General features: G+C 50.5%; 1 protein-coding gene across 1 annotated transcript in view; it reads right to left on the bottom strand.

Moving 5' to 3' along the window:
• Nucleotides 1–5,874, bottom strand: part of LOC139803729 (galactosylgalactosylxylosylprotein 3-beta-glucuronosyltransferase 1-like) — a 29,268-nt gene extending 23,394 nt beyond the window's left edge. Inside the window, exon 1 of the mRNA XM_071760158.1 lies at nucleotides 5,426–5,874. The gene's annotated coding sequence lies outside the window, so the exon portion shown is untranslated. The remainder of the gene's footprint in view (nucleotides 1–5,425) is intronic.
• Between the last annotated feature and the right edge of the window lie 8,729 nt (nucleotides 5,875–14,603).

Raw genomic sequence — 14,603 nt, 5'->3', positions numbered from 1 at the left:
TTTGCCCCAGTGAAGGTCACTCCTATTCCTGTGGTCACAGCCAAGAAATCTTTCTTGCAGGAAACCCAGCACTGCTGCCTGACTCATAGGTAAGGACATAACCATAATGATAAATTAAATCTGCCACTCATAGGAGAAATATCCCTTCACAGCTGTTTTTTAGCATGCGTTCAGAATGAGGAAGGCTCAGGGTGAGATGACTATTAGCTATCCTACTTTAGTGACCAGGGCACAAAGGGGAAGAGGAGCCAGCAACATCTGCTCCTGCCAGGCAAGGATCAACTGTGTTGTTTCTAGCAAGAGGTACCAGGAATTTTTTGTACCAGAGGACCTTGGTAAAACCCCATCTCTGCCTCTGCTCCTAGGGACAGCATCTCCAGGAGCAAGTCTGCCCTGCAACACGACATGGGGAGAGTCACCTCAGGGGAAGCAGAATCTGCAAACTACTGCTGCTTTCCCAGTCCGTGGCTTTTCCTCCAAGTTCTCCCACACAAGGACTGCCATGGAGCAATCCTGCTTTGCTAGCAAAATGCAGCTCCCATGTGCCCTGTACTCCCACACACAAACCCACCGTGAACTTAGAGACTGAGACAACACTGCTGTTTTAAAATCTTTTATCCAGAGCCGAGATTGTCTGACTGCTAACCCTGTTCAGCTCCAAGTAATCCCAGCACTTTGCTTGGCTAGACACTGGCTGTACTGGGAATAAATGCTCTTGCTGTCATTGCCAAGGGGCAACATTCAAAGAACAGGACAGTACCATTTCCTTTTGTAATGCAGCACTATTCATAAAGCAGCTCCACACAAAGTTGCCAGGATGCTGGCAGTCTGTTAAAATCAACAGCACAGGCAGTGGAAGCAGCAGCCTAAGTACCACTGGACTAACTCAAATCCTCCCTGAACTTAACTTAAACCTGCTCAAGCTGACAAGAGACAAATCTATGAGAGCTGAGTGTCAGCATGCAGGCTGGAAAACATATCTTTTGTTTCTGCATGGAAATGAAAATAAGGCTCAGAGATCTTCACTCAAACATGTCTATCTGCTTTTGTCCATTGTCTCTTACATTGATCAACTTTGTGGGTTTCAGAGGGTATGAGAAATCCTATGCTGGACAATTGTGAGAGGTTGAAACCTGTAATTTAAATGGACTGTCCTGTCCCGTGATGAATGATCCATCAAATGTCTCTCTTTTCCTGAATCCTACACTCAGCACCAGCAGCATCTTGTGGTGGTGAGTTCCACAACATTGTGGAAGCACAGTTACTTTTACCACCAAATTGCTACCTTTCACCTTTTTTTTTTTTTTTTTTCTGAATGCAACCCAGTTTCTCTACTAAGATGTAGAGAAGCATTCATTCTCTCTCTTCTACATTGTTGATTGCTTTGCTTTTCACCCTGATGCCCTTCTTCATTTGTCTCCTTGAGCTAAGTAGCCCCATCTTAACAGATCTTTCCATGTGCATCAGGCATTAGTGGGATTACCTGTTCAGACAAGGGATGGATGGCAAGCAAAACCTAAAGGTCCCTCTACTGGAACTGCAGATCCCAGCTCTGTGTCACAGCCCTGGGATGCTGCATTTCCTGGGGAAACTTAGCTCACATTTTATAAATACGAGGAATTTGCAGAGTGCAACGTTTTTATCTCAGGGAGAAGGATCTCAGTCAGTCCCCTACACTGCGCAGTGGAGGAAGCCAACAAGGCAGTTGATTGAACACTTGGGAACATTGGCAGAGTAGATAAATTCAAGCTCTTACAGAAAGACCTTTGGGAGCACTAATGTCACATGAGAGCGAGCTAGAAGAGATTTCAAGCTCTTAATTATGAGCCAGCACGGCTTAAAAAAGCATGAAAGGGTAGGCAACCAAGTTTTTATAAGTGTTCTGACCACAGGTCAGGGTGAAGTGTGGAGACATACCCCAGCCTGGAGGAATCAGCAGAGTCTGAGCAGTGTCCCTTTAGAAGAATGGGCTGTAGTCAGTCATGTCTGCACCCAAGAGGAGGGTGCTGAGAGCCCCAGGTCTCATCCGTGTGCTGTATTTTTTTAGTCTCTTGTGGTACTGGTGGGTTTCAAATGGCAGTCCTGTTGGGCTGAGCTGCTTCCCAGCAAGCGCTCCTCAGAGACGCAGGGGCCTCGCCTGGGAGACAGAGGAGCTGGGGCTGTCTCAGCTCTGACGCTATCAGCTGCAGTGTCTCCCTTGTAAAGTGGGGGTAGTCATCCTGACAGACAGCTCTGTATGTGGGCAGGGAGAGCTCTTAATCACGTACGAGGAGTACTTTGAGATCTCGGGATGGGAAGCGGCACGGACAAGCACAATGCTTATTATTAGACAGAAAAGCCAGGAGCAAAAAAGGGCAGAGTGATTCTAGACTTCTCCAGGACCCTGCAGGTGTATGGGACCCAGCTTCCAGTCTCGCTTATTGCTACCGTTTCAGGCTTCTTCTTTTATTAGAAACAATTAAATACAAGGAGGAAGGGGACAGATATCATCTTTCCTGTGTACATCCTGCAGAATAATTGCAGAGCTTTCCCAAGAGCAATTCTGCATGCTCAGTAAAGGGCATCTTTGGAGCCTATCAATTATCTCATCCCTCATAGGCATACATATGAAGGCTTGCAGCATATGTCAGGAGATCTCTTTATTGCTCCCAAATATTGGGAATGGGAAAGACAACTGCGAGTGCTGAAGAGGAGGAAGAAAAGGCATTGGAAGAGGCACCAGGAGGTAGGCAGGGTGGCTCATCACAGATGGGGTGGCAACATTGCCTCCCAAGGCATTGGTGGGAAGCTGGAGGTGACTGTGCCTTTCACACCGGTGCCCCAAGGGAGAGGGGCAGTAGGGACTAGGGTTGTGAAAGTACTGAGAAAGAGGGGGGTGTGCAGGGCAGTGCCACTGGCAGGGAATTAATGTGGTGAAAAAGGAGAGATGAAGTGTTGCTGGCAGGTGATTGCTGTGGTGAAGAGGGGAGAAAAGCCATCCAAGAGTTTGGCTGGAATGAATCCATACCAGATTCCTGCCAGCAAGCTGCCTGCTCGATATGACTTTGCTCTTGGAAACTAAGGACATCTCCTGGACTGCTACTAAAGCAGAGGGAAGTTCCCTGCCAGAAAACACCTCTACCAATGCTTCACAGGCAAGAAAAAAGGATGCTGGGTACACAGGAGGCACAGCCTTGAGCTGTCCAGTACCAACTTGGACACTGCACAGGGGAGACACCACTAAACTACACAACTGTTAGTCATAAAAAAGCATTCCCAAACCATGGAAATAATGTGAATTCAAGGGCTGTATGTTGTGGAAGTACATTCTCTCTTGCAGAAATTTAGCTCTGTACAGCTCCCTAGGCAACAGTCTTCCCAAATAACACTGTAACAAAGCCCAAAGGTGCCGGAGCCTTTCTCACTAAAAGCCTTGCCATGGGAGAAAGCACCTGCAGCAAAACTGCTTTACTTTCTATTCTGTGGCTACTGAATGTCTTGCAAGTCTGGCTGAAGCCTTTCATTGTAAAGGTGGCTTCATGTCAGCCATTTGACTTGTTTTGGGATTGCAAGGTTGCCCAAATGATTTATCAGTTATTGTAATTGTTATTACTACTATACTAGAAATGTCAAAGAAGTCAAGAGGTTTAATTTGCTCTCATCTAATTCCTGAAATACCTCATACTACATTTTAGCTGCTCAGAGCATCAGCCTCTGTATATTACCTGTCCTGCAGAGCCTTAATTCAGTGCAGACTGAAGTGCCCTGAACGTGATGCTGAAGTTACTGGGAGGGAGGGGAAGAATCACAGCCACGGGGCTCCTGGCCTCCCGCTGGGCCAGCACAGTGTGTGCTTGGCCACTGGTGCTCAAGTACAGTCTGTATCCCAGGCATGCCTGCTAATAGATAGCTTCCAGGAAATCATGGAGCAGGCTCCAACCAAAAGCAATCTCAGCCCCCACATCCTGCTTCAAGGCACAGAGAGAAGGGAATTGGCAGCATGTGTGGCTGCAAACAGATGTGACACAGGCTGTCACACACAGCTCTGCCAGTGTCCCTCTCCTGCCTTGCAACCCTCTGTATTACCTGAGACTGATCTCCCCATAATCTCCTACCAAGGCATCTCATTTTGGAGTAACAATGGCCTTGCTTCTGCAATGATCCCATCCTGCTATCTCTGTGCACCCATCTCTCAACTCACTACATACTCCCAGTTCCTAGCCCTGTCTGGGGCTGTTTGGCAGTCCTGGGATTCAAGCCATGAATGTCACCATCCATTTTTCCCTTTTGCACCGGGTGAGATTTGAGCCCGTAACAGCAGTGGGTGATCAGACTTGAATGTGAAGCCGCTGTGCCCTGCGTACGTGCTCTGCAAAAGGAGGCCTTCTCTCGGTCCAGAAAAGGTGCTGAAAGCACCTGCAGAGGCTGCATCGTTTACGCTCCCCCACTCACTTATTGAGCTGTGCAGGCTTCAAGTTGCTGGATGGGTATTTATTGTTTGTCATTATTGCTCTCCTACCGTGATGCTCGGTGCTGCCCTGCTGATCCGAACACCCCTTCTCTCAATCGTGCACAGAAATTGCCCCTGGGTAGCTTTGCCTAGGGAGTTACCGAGGAATCCGGCTGCTTCTCTCTAGATCTGCATCACCTGGGGGGTTCTCCTCATGCACTCCCCGCTGAGACTAACCCTCTCCTCCCTCCGGACTGGATGGGCGAGTGGCAGAAACAGGAGGGCAAAAAAAAGGAACCAAGTACTTTCCAACTCACCTAGGAACTAGGAACAGCCACCCAAAACTCTGGTCCATAAAACCAGCAAATACAACCCACGGCAGACACTCGTGTGCCAGGCAGTGGGGGAGAGTGGCAAAGATTTTCCCTATCCCTCTTGCTTTTGCCCCCTCGGAATCCACCTCTCCGGAGCTCCTCACGGGGTTGCCAGCTCGGGGTCGGTTCCCAGCAGGGCTGCGTGTCCCCCCGGACAACCCTTGTCGCCCCTCTTTGCTATGGCTTCCCTGGGATCTGTCACGAAGAGGTGGAATAAAACCTCTTGGGATACAGCAGCATGCCCGGGAACCGGGTCGGGGTGACCTGCTCGGCGATCCCCCCGGCTTTGACTCGGCGGCTGCTGCAGCCACGGGTGGACAGTCACTGGGACTGGGGAATACAGTCCCCACAGCTGGAAAATTCCAGTCTAGGAGTGAGATGTTGCTCCTCTGGAAGGTGCCCGGACCGAGAGAGGGGGAGAAAGGACAGGGGCTCCCCGTGAAGAGCGGACCCGGTTAGGGCGCTGAGCACGGGTGAAGTTTGGGGACCCGGCGGGGCAGGGTACCCCTCCCAGCGCCAAGCGCTGGGCACTCGGGGGACCGCAAGGTCACCCCTGCATCCCCGGCGCTTCCCCCATCCCCAAAAAAACCCGGTGCCCGGGGGGGGGGGGGCTGCCACTTACCTGGCGAGGTGCGCCGGTCACGGCGGAGATGCCGGGGCGCCGAGCGCGGGGCGGCACCGCTCCGGGGGCTGCCGAGGGAGCATCGCCCGCTGCCGGGCGGAGGTGTGTCCTCCCCGCCGCGCTGGGACCGGGACCGCGAACCGGGACCGGCCCGTCGGCGCTGCCGGCGGATGGCGGGGGCCGCCTTCAGACGGCGCCGGCGATGCGGCTACGGGCGGCGCGGAGCCGATTTAAGGCCAACCCGTGCCGGGGGTGGGGGGAGCGCCGAGGGCCGCCCGCAGCCGGCTCCTGCGCGCCGCGCATCCCGCGGGGCCACCTTAAGCGGGGAAGGGGCGAGAGAGAGGAATCGGCCGGGGGGGAAGGAGCGGACAGAAGGCGACCCGGAGAGGGGAGGGGGAAGGAGAGCGGGGCCGGGCACCTCTGCAGCGCTGGCCCCGCCGCCCGCAGCCGAGAGCGGGGCCGCCCAACGCGGGGCCGGGGTCGGCGGCTGGGCGCGGGGCTCTTCCCCTCGAAGGGGAAGGGTTTTCTTAGAATCACGGGGTCGTTCTGGTTGGGAAAGACCTTAAAGATCATCGGGATCAACCGTCAACCTAACTCTGCCGAGCCCGGCGCTACAATCATGTCCCTGAGCACCACATCTACACGGATTTTAAACACAGCCAGGGACAGTGATTCCACCGCCTCCCAAGGCAGGCTGTCCCAGTGCTTGACAACCCAATCTAAACCTCCCCTGTCACAAATTGAAGCCGTTTCCTCTTGTTCTATTAGTTGTAACTAGGGAGAAGACACTGACCCCCATCTCACTACAACTTCCTTCAGGTAGTTGTAGACAGCGGCAAGGTCTCCCCTCAGGCTTCTTTTCTCTAGACTAAACAGCAAGAGTTCCCTCAGCTCCTCCTTTTGTGCTCCAGTCCCTTCACCAGCTTGGTTACCCTTCTCTGAACTCACTCCAGCACCTCTGTGTCTTCCTTGTAGTGAAGGGGACAGAACTGAACACAGTTTTTGAGGTATGGCCTCACCATTGCACCTTTCCTAAGGGCTGGGCAATCCCCTTCCTAGTCCTGCTGGCCACACTATTTCTGATGCAGGCCAGGATGCTGGTAGCCTTGGCCACCTGGGCATACTGCTGGCTCATATTCAGACAGCTGTTGCTCAACACCCCCAGGGTTTCCTTTGCTGGGCAGCTTTCCAACAACTCTTCTCCAAGCCTGTAGCCTTCCACAAGCCCAGCCAATGACCTCCTTGCTGAGGGATTTTTTTTCCCATCCCTGGGGGCTTGTTTTGCTGCTAACTGGATGCTGGATTGATTTCTTGCTCTCTAGTGAGGCTCCAGATGCTCCAAAGAGAAATCACCCACCACAACTACAGACTGAGGGATAAGGCCACCTAGGGGGCATAGCCCAGAGCCGGGGACCACAACACGTCTGGGCTTTGGTTTTGCCCCTCAGTGGCTCACATTGCTGCTGTGTGCCTCAGTTTCCCTTCTAGCTCTGTGCAACAAGAGAGGCCACAGCCGGTGTTTTGTTCAGCAGACTCAGCCAAGGAGCAGGTTATGTGTGAGCAGAAGACAGGCCCACTTTGGTTTTCCCCTGCCTGCCTCCCTCCCTCTAAGAGCTGTGTCTCCTGGCCATAAGGCCACCATGCTGCTTCAAGGGGAGGGATGTGAAGCAGCTCTTTGGTACCTCAACTGGGGCTTAATACACAGAGGGCAGAAGGAGGAGTGAGGGCTGTCACACATCAGACTTGCTCTAGGAGTCTGTTCAGCCTTGTCCTCCTCATGTAGGGCTAGGCAGCACAGGTCTGTTCCCTCTCCTGAGGGCTGTGACTGACACATCCCAGGAATTTCTTCTGAAGAGGTTGCCACAGATTTCAGCAAACCATGATGCACAGAAGGTGGTACAGTCCCAGTCTCAGGTAGGAACTTGTTGGTCAATTTTGGCTTCAGGTAACAAAGCTCCCGGTGTTGGATGCACTACACAGGGCAAAATGTTCTAAGATCCTTGGCTGGAAAGTGCTCTTGCAGAAGAACAAGAGAAGTCTGTGTTTTCGGGTGAGCTGGCAGATCTCAGCCACATTTCTGGAGCAGACATTGCTGAAAACACCTCAGAAAGAGAGACATCAAGTAACAATTTACAGCCCAAATGACATTTACAAAGTGCAACACAGAGGCCAACCTGACACAGGCAGAGCAGACGACCTGTGTGTACCAGTGCTTTCACTCACCTGCTTCTCCTCTTGCCAAAAGGATGCTCTGAGCTGGACATGTTCAGCCCCCAGCAGGACCTGCTGCCACACTCACCACTGCCCTGCTCACGGCTGTGCAGACCTGCTGGATGATGTTCTGCTCCTGCAGCTCTCCCTTGGCCAGAGTGGGGCATGAACCACTGCTCTCCCTAATCTAGATGTGCAGAGCCCTGGTATCCAATGGGAGGAAGCTATCTATCTATCTATCTATCTATCTATCTATCTATCTATATCTATCTATCCTTCTATCCTTCTATCCCTCTATCCTTTCCTCTATCCATCTATCTATTAATCTATCTATTAATCTATCTATTAATCTATCTATCTATCTATCTATTCATCTATTCATCTATTCATCTATTCATCTATTCATCTATCTATCCACCTACCCACCCACCTCAGTGCTGGAGGCACAGAGTCCCCACGTTGTATGGTTGGCCCAGAAGAGTCCTGTGTGCTCAGGGCTGAAAGCCAGTGTGTGGGTGTCAGGAAATGGTGAGACGCTTCCCTGCAGATGGCTCAGCAGAAGCCTGAATTAATCCTGTACTACTGGCAGAAGCATTACCCTGCTCTGAGAATTAGCTAGCTGGGGTGCTTCAGCTCTGCAGTACCTTGATTTTAGGAAAACCAGCAACAAATAAATTAGTTGCCTTCCCCTGCAAGGCATCCCCACAGGACAGGGCAGAGCAATTATCCTCCTTCTATGGCTGGGGAGGGGACATTTGGAGGAGCTGACTGGTGGATGACTTGTCACAGGTATCTTGTGTGGACAGTGAGTTAGACCCAAGTACTGGGTGAACAGTGTAATACTAGGACCTCCCTAGGGGAGCTTGGTTAAGAAGGACCTTAGAATCATACAATCAGTTTGGTTGGAAAAGAGCTTTAAGATCTCGACTTCAACTGTTTATCTGCCAAACCCTCCACTAAACCATATCCCTAAGCACCACATCTTCATGTCTTTTAAATACCACCAGGGATGGTGATCCAACCACCTCTCTGGGTAGCCTGTTTCAGTGCCTAACAACCTTTTAAAGTACAGAATTTTTTCCTAATATCTAACCTAATACTCCCTGGCACAACTTGAGTCCATTTCTTCTTGTTCTATCACTTGCTACCTGGGAGAACAACCCCCACCTTGCTACGATTTCCTTTGAGATAGTTGTATAGAGCAACAAGGTCTCCCCTCAGCCTTCTTCTCTCCAGAATAAACACACCCAGTTCCCTCAGCCACTCCTCTTGTTTTCCAGACCCTTCACCAGCCTCGTTGCCCTTCTCTAAACTCGCTTCAGCACCTCAGTGTTTTCTTGTAGTGAGAGGCACAAACCTGAACACAATATATGAGGTGCAGTCTCACCCATGCTGAGTACAGGGGGACAATCCCTTCCCTAGTCATGCTGGCCACACTATTCCTGATGCCAGCCAGAATGCTGTTGGTCTTCTTGGCTACCTGGGCACACTGATGGCTCATATTGAGCTGGCTGTCCAATGATACCCCCAGGTCCTTTTCCTCTGGGAAGCTTTCCAAACACTCTTTCCCAAGCCCATAATGTCGCATGGTGTTGTGACCAAAATGCAGGGCCAAAACGTTGGCCTTGTTGAGCATCATAGAATTGGCCGCAGCCAATTGGCCTTAGCTTTGATTACTTGGGATCTCTTCTGAGTGCAAAGGCAGGAGAAAGAGATCAGATCCAAAACCTCTGGCCAATATGGAAGCCCAAATATTCATGCTTTGCTTACTCACTCTCCAGATTATCCCTTTTTATGTCCACCAATTTTGCCATGGCTGTTTCACTGCTACATGAAGAGCCCCAGTTTAGGCAGTGCATCCAGTGGCTGGACTGGGGGCCTGAGGGTCAGCATTGCAGGAATATGCTCTCCCCACATGGCCAGAGCTGGCTTCTTGAACACTTCTCAACTGTGATTCAAGTCTGGGGAAGATGGATCTGTACTGAGCCATTTCTCTGGGCTAGAGAAGACAGGGTGGATTTATTGGAAGGGACAGTGGGGTATCCATTGTGCCATAACTTTCCGTATACTTCCTGGAAGCACTGCCTGGGGCAGTCTTTATTCCCAGCCACATGGCAGTGTAGTTGCTGCCCTGAGAGTCCTTCCTCCTTCCACTGCCACCACAGCTGTGCCCAGACCAGGCAAATGCAGGAATCTGCACTCCAGTGCTCTGGGTTGCAGATCTACCCCAGCATGCTGTGCCATCCTAGGCCATCTGCCCCTCTCTCTGCCCACACTTTCTCCGCTGAAAGTACAACATGATGTGAAAAGCTCCATGAAATCTGCATCCTGAGATTGCTGCAAAGCTAAGCTCCTTCCCAAGCGGCAAGTGCTTCAAGATCCTGGAAGAGATACTGCTGGGGATGGTAGCTTACTGTTGCAATCTCAATGAAATTTATTCCTGCAATTTGCTTTTCTAGCTTTTTTTTTAATTTATTTTATTTTTTTTGCTGCCATGCCCTAAGGGGCCTGATGCTGCGTCAGCTTTGAGGCAGACCCACAGACCACATCCCTGAATCTTGTAGCAGTAAGTCATAAGAGGGGAAAGGCTGTGGAAAACATTCAGTGACTTGTGCTGCAAAGGAATAAGCTGTGCCTCAGCTCTAGCGAGTCTCCCGAGGTCTTACTCCATCTGGGCTGAGTAGCTGCAGCTGCTCCCCACTCTCCTGGCTCACTCCTCCTGCTGATGCTCCTGGAAGCAACGCATGGCAACCTGAGAGTTGGAGGCACCTTATAGAACTAGGGGAGTGAGTTGTTTACACTTCCCACCCTCCTTTTTGCTGATGAATTTGGCTACATGGCAGCAGGAACCTTGAGAGTTTTCACTGCCGTACGTGGGTGTTTGACACCGTGCTGTGGGTGCCTGCCTGTTGGCAGCTGTGCTGGGAACTTGCCTCTTCAGTGCACCTCAAGGTAGGGGAGAAGCAAGCAGGGCTGTTGCTTCTCCACACCGTGGCTGGTGTGGTGTATTTCACAAACAAAAGGTGAAGAAGAGCTGCCAGCAGCCCTGGAGGAGGGCAGAGAGAGGATGTGGAGGTGGGGGGGAAACCTACTGAAAAAGGTCAGTCAGGAGTCATGCCCACAGCTGACATGGTCTGCAAAGCTTTGCTAGGGAGTGTGGCATCACACTGCCTCTGTAAATATGTATCTCAAACTACTGCATATACTAAAGTGAGTGAATGAGCTGAGGAGGCAGCACCCCTTTTCTGATGAGAGTGAGGATGAGCTCTGGAGAAGACAAGCAGTTCTCTCCAAGTCACCCCTGAAATCCGTGTCTGAGGGACATGATGTGATCCCAATGGACTTCTCTGCCAAGCCTCTCTTCAGGCTACAGCCTGATCATATTTCAGAGAGCTTGTAGGGATATCCTCTGCCTAGACACCCCTCTGTCCACCAGGACAGACCCCCCCCCTCCAAGCTCCTTTTCTCCCCAGCCTTCTGGATGTGGTGAGGGAGTGATTGCAGGAGGTAGGGAAGCGGCTCAGGTGCATCTCTCCCAAGGTCCAAAGCTGCAGCAGTGCCTCTCTCCTCATTGTAAATCTGCCTGAGAAGACGTGTGATGGAACAAGCAGTCCTTGATCTAAAACCTGACATCCTTTGAAGAGCTTGTGCTTCAGCGAAGCAGCCGGCAATTGCTGCCTGAAGAAAGCTGAAAAGCCGCTCTGCAAGCACTGCAGTTTCATTTCTCTCCCCCTTGAAGCACCAGAACTGTACACTAATCAAGCTATTTCTGCTACAAGATGGGGAGGAAAGAAAGAGAGATTGTTAGTGTTAATGCTATTTTTAAATACTTTACAGGCTCTTGAATAGGATGATGAAGGGGGCCGTCTAAGGACCCAGACAGAGACAGATTGATGTGTGGTAAACGCATCTGTTATTTTTCAATTGGGAGGCGGCTGCTTTGGCAGCACAACTCCAAAGGTGCAGCAAGGAGCCACTGTGAGGGCTGGGCTGGCAGCCTCCAACATGCTCACAGCTTCCTCTCAGCACTCTGAGGGATCTCTGTCTCTCTCCTATCCATCCATGAGGCACTGTTACTGCAGAGATACCCCGAGCTCTCAAAAAGCCCCTGGGAGTTTACAGCATATGTAAGGGTTTCTGCGTGCATGCCAGAGCCTTCATGTGTCTTCTGAGTGGGTTAAGAGGTTGCCTGCCTCTGTCCCTATCTTGCAATCGAGGAATGGGGTTTGTGCCTGAAAGGGTAGAGAGAGCTTGAGGTACTGCCTTTCCCCAGGTCATAGTAAGCTGAATCATTCCTGCCCACCAGCCGAAGAAATGCAGCCCAAAAGTAAGTCTCAAGCTGTGGTCTCACCCCAGCAGCAGGAAATATTCCCATGTGATGGGGGGAGAACACGACGGGAGCGAGGAGGTGAGAAGGAGCATTGTGCTGATGGAGAAGCTCAAAGAAACCCAAGCTCAGGTGACAATGGATTGAATTTGCCCTGGCCCCAGTGGCAGGTAGAAGATAAATGCTTGGATATACATAGCCATCTCCTGAAAGCAAGCAGCCCTTCTGGTCTCCCTGAACTGTTGAGTTGTTTGGGTAGGGGCTCCATATGCACCCAGGGGGATAGCATGTCTGGAAAAGTTTGGCAGAGGGAAAATACACATTTACCTTTCAATTGCTCTATGAATCATCCTTTAATGTTGAGCAGAGAATTATATCCTGATAGTTAATTTCTATAGGATGGCTAAGAAAAAAAAAAAAAAAAAAAGGCAAGTTACTCTATTAAAATGTCAGCTTTAAGAATAATTTCTATGCCATTCTGTCAGTCTCATTTCTGTTAAATTCAATACGGCTTTTCCATAAAGGTAAGTAACTGCTTTTATAAGAAACTATTTCCTAAGTGAGCTTTTGAAAGCATGGGCCAGATCCTCCATGTCATTACAACAGATCGATTGAGGCATAGCTTTTGGAAGTGCTGTCATGCAGCCCTGGATCTTGCTGAGGAGACACACACCATTTGCCACACTCCAACCACAGCACATCTCTCCGCTCTGCCATCCCTCACAGCAGCATTAATCTCAGCTCCAGAAGGATGTGAAGGGCCCCGCTTTCCACAACCACTATACTGGCAGCGATGCCAGGTCCTCCTTTTTCCAAAAGCGGATCATGACACGTCCTTTGTCTGTTCCCTTTGGGAGGCTGAGGGATGCTGGGGGTGGAAAACAGAGGGCAGTTGTCACCCAGCTCCCTGGCTATATGAGAAAGTGGCTTCTGTTTCCGAGCTTCTCTCTGCTCTGTGTCTTTCATCGACATGGAATTAAACAAGACTTTCTTTTGTATGAGGGGAATGAATGGTCGGCATAAGGGGTCAAACAGCACAGGCTGGAACCTGTCTCACACAGTCTGGGCTTGTCCTGGAGACACAGAGTTGCCGTCAGTTCTGTGTGCCCCCAAGGCTGGTTTCCCTCCTGGCACTGGACACATGGGGGCAGAGTCCATACAGCCAGGCAGGGAAGGAGGCAAATGCCAGGGCACTGGTGCCCTTGGCAACATCCTGTGCTGCATCTGGGCAACCTCCAGTGGCTGAGCTGGGCTGTTCTGTGCTTGGTCCCCCTTCTCCCATGGATTACTGCTTGGGATGTGAGTCTGATCGTGCCTCCAGTTTGGTTAAGTCGCAGCCGTAAAGTCCTGTGTGAAAGACCTGCACTTGGATGGAAGGCTTTTCTTGATGTGGCAAGAGTGTTACAGTCTGGGTTTCAGCTCTAGTTGTGATTTTTGTTCTTTAAATGAGAGTCAGACATGAATCCCTATGGATTCCCTGAGTCAGTCACGTGCATCTACCAACATAGGCATGTGAAGACATCTCACAAATGCAACAGAAGCTTTTGATTTCTCTCTGCAAGATCAGAATCTGCATCCTGCTATGGGCTGTGGATACACAGAAAGGTTCATGCTGGTCTTTGCTGATATGCACTCTGGCTTTTGTTTGTCCGGTCTTGTGCATATCCTTCCCTCTGACTATGCCAACTACTAACACCAGCCTTGTGAGGCTGGGTAGGTGAGTCTCAGCAGATCCTCCCCTCATGGGAGGTGTGAATTTGTTGATGAGAGAGAATTTGTCAAGGCAGAGAAGTACATGGTGTGCAGTTTGCTTTCCTCCATTGTTTACCTAAGCCTGCAGTCTCTCCCTCAGCATGAACAGCCTCTACCACTACAGTGTAGTCCTGCTTAGGTTTCTGCTTGTGAGACAGATTGGACATTACTGATTCAGTGCATTTAACATTCCTCACTTGCCTTTTGAAAATCTCTTGAGCACTGTTCAGGCCAAGGTGATTACAGACACACTTAGCAGCGTGACTGAAAAAAAATTGTTTGTCCGTGGGCAAGACCAGGGCTTGAACAGAACAACAGGCTGTAAATGTAACTGTGTGTAGAGGTACCAAGGACTCTTGGTGATCGCTATATTGTGCTACCTTAGCAAATGGAAAGGCTTTTTGTCGAAGGCATCTCATCCTTTATGCTGTCACTTTCGAGTCCTTGTTATGAATGTCCAGTTAGGTAACTTTTGCAACATGAAACTCTCTTTCCAGCCTGAAACTGAGCATCACAAAGTGGTGCTAGGACAATGTGATGTGGCAATGGCTTTAAAGGAGCTCAGAGAGTCTTCAGACCCCTGGAGTCCCCTGTATGGGTTACATTCCTGCTGATGGGCTGCATATAAGACCAAGAGGCAGGCCCACCCAACCTGAAACAGGTGAAAATACAGTTTGTGCAAAGAAATGGGATAAGCTCATGAGCACCAATATGGAATTCCCTTCCACTCCATCCTCCTCCATCTGTTGACCTCATCTCAGCACTGATGAGGCCACTCTGTGTGGGCGACTCAAACAGCAATTCAGACTTTGGGTTTGTTTGGCTCTCAGCGCCTCGCCCACACAAATCCTGCCAATTACCATTATTGTGATGCCTTCAGAGCTACTT

The sequence above is a fragment of the Heliangelus exortis genome, chromosome 1 (assembly GCF_036169615.1).
Source record: "Heliangelus exortis chromosome 1, bHelExo1.hap1, whole genome shotgun sequence".
Classification (NCBI taxonomy): Eukaryota; Metazoa; Chordata; class Aves; order Apodiformes; family Trochilidae; genus Heliangelus; species Heliangelus exortis.
Note: the sequence above shows the minus strand (reverse complement) of the source record. Positions and strands in the feature narration are given on the sequence as shown.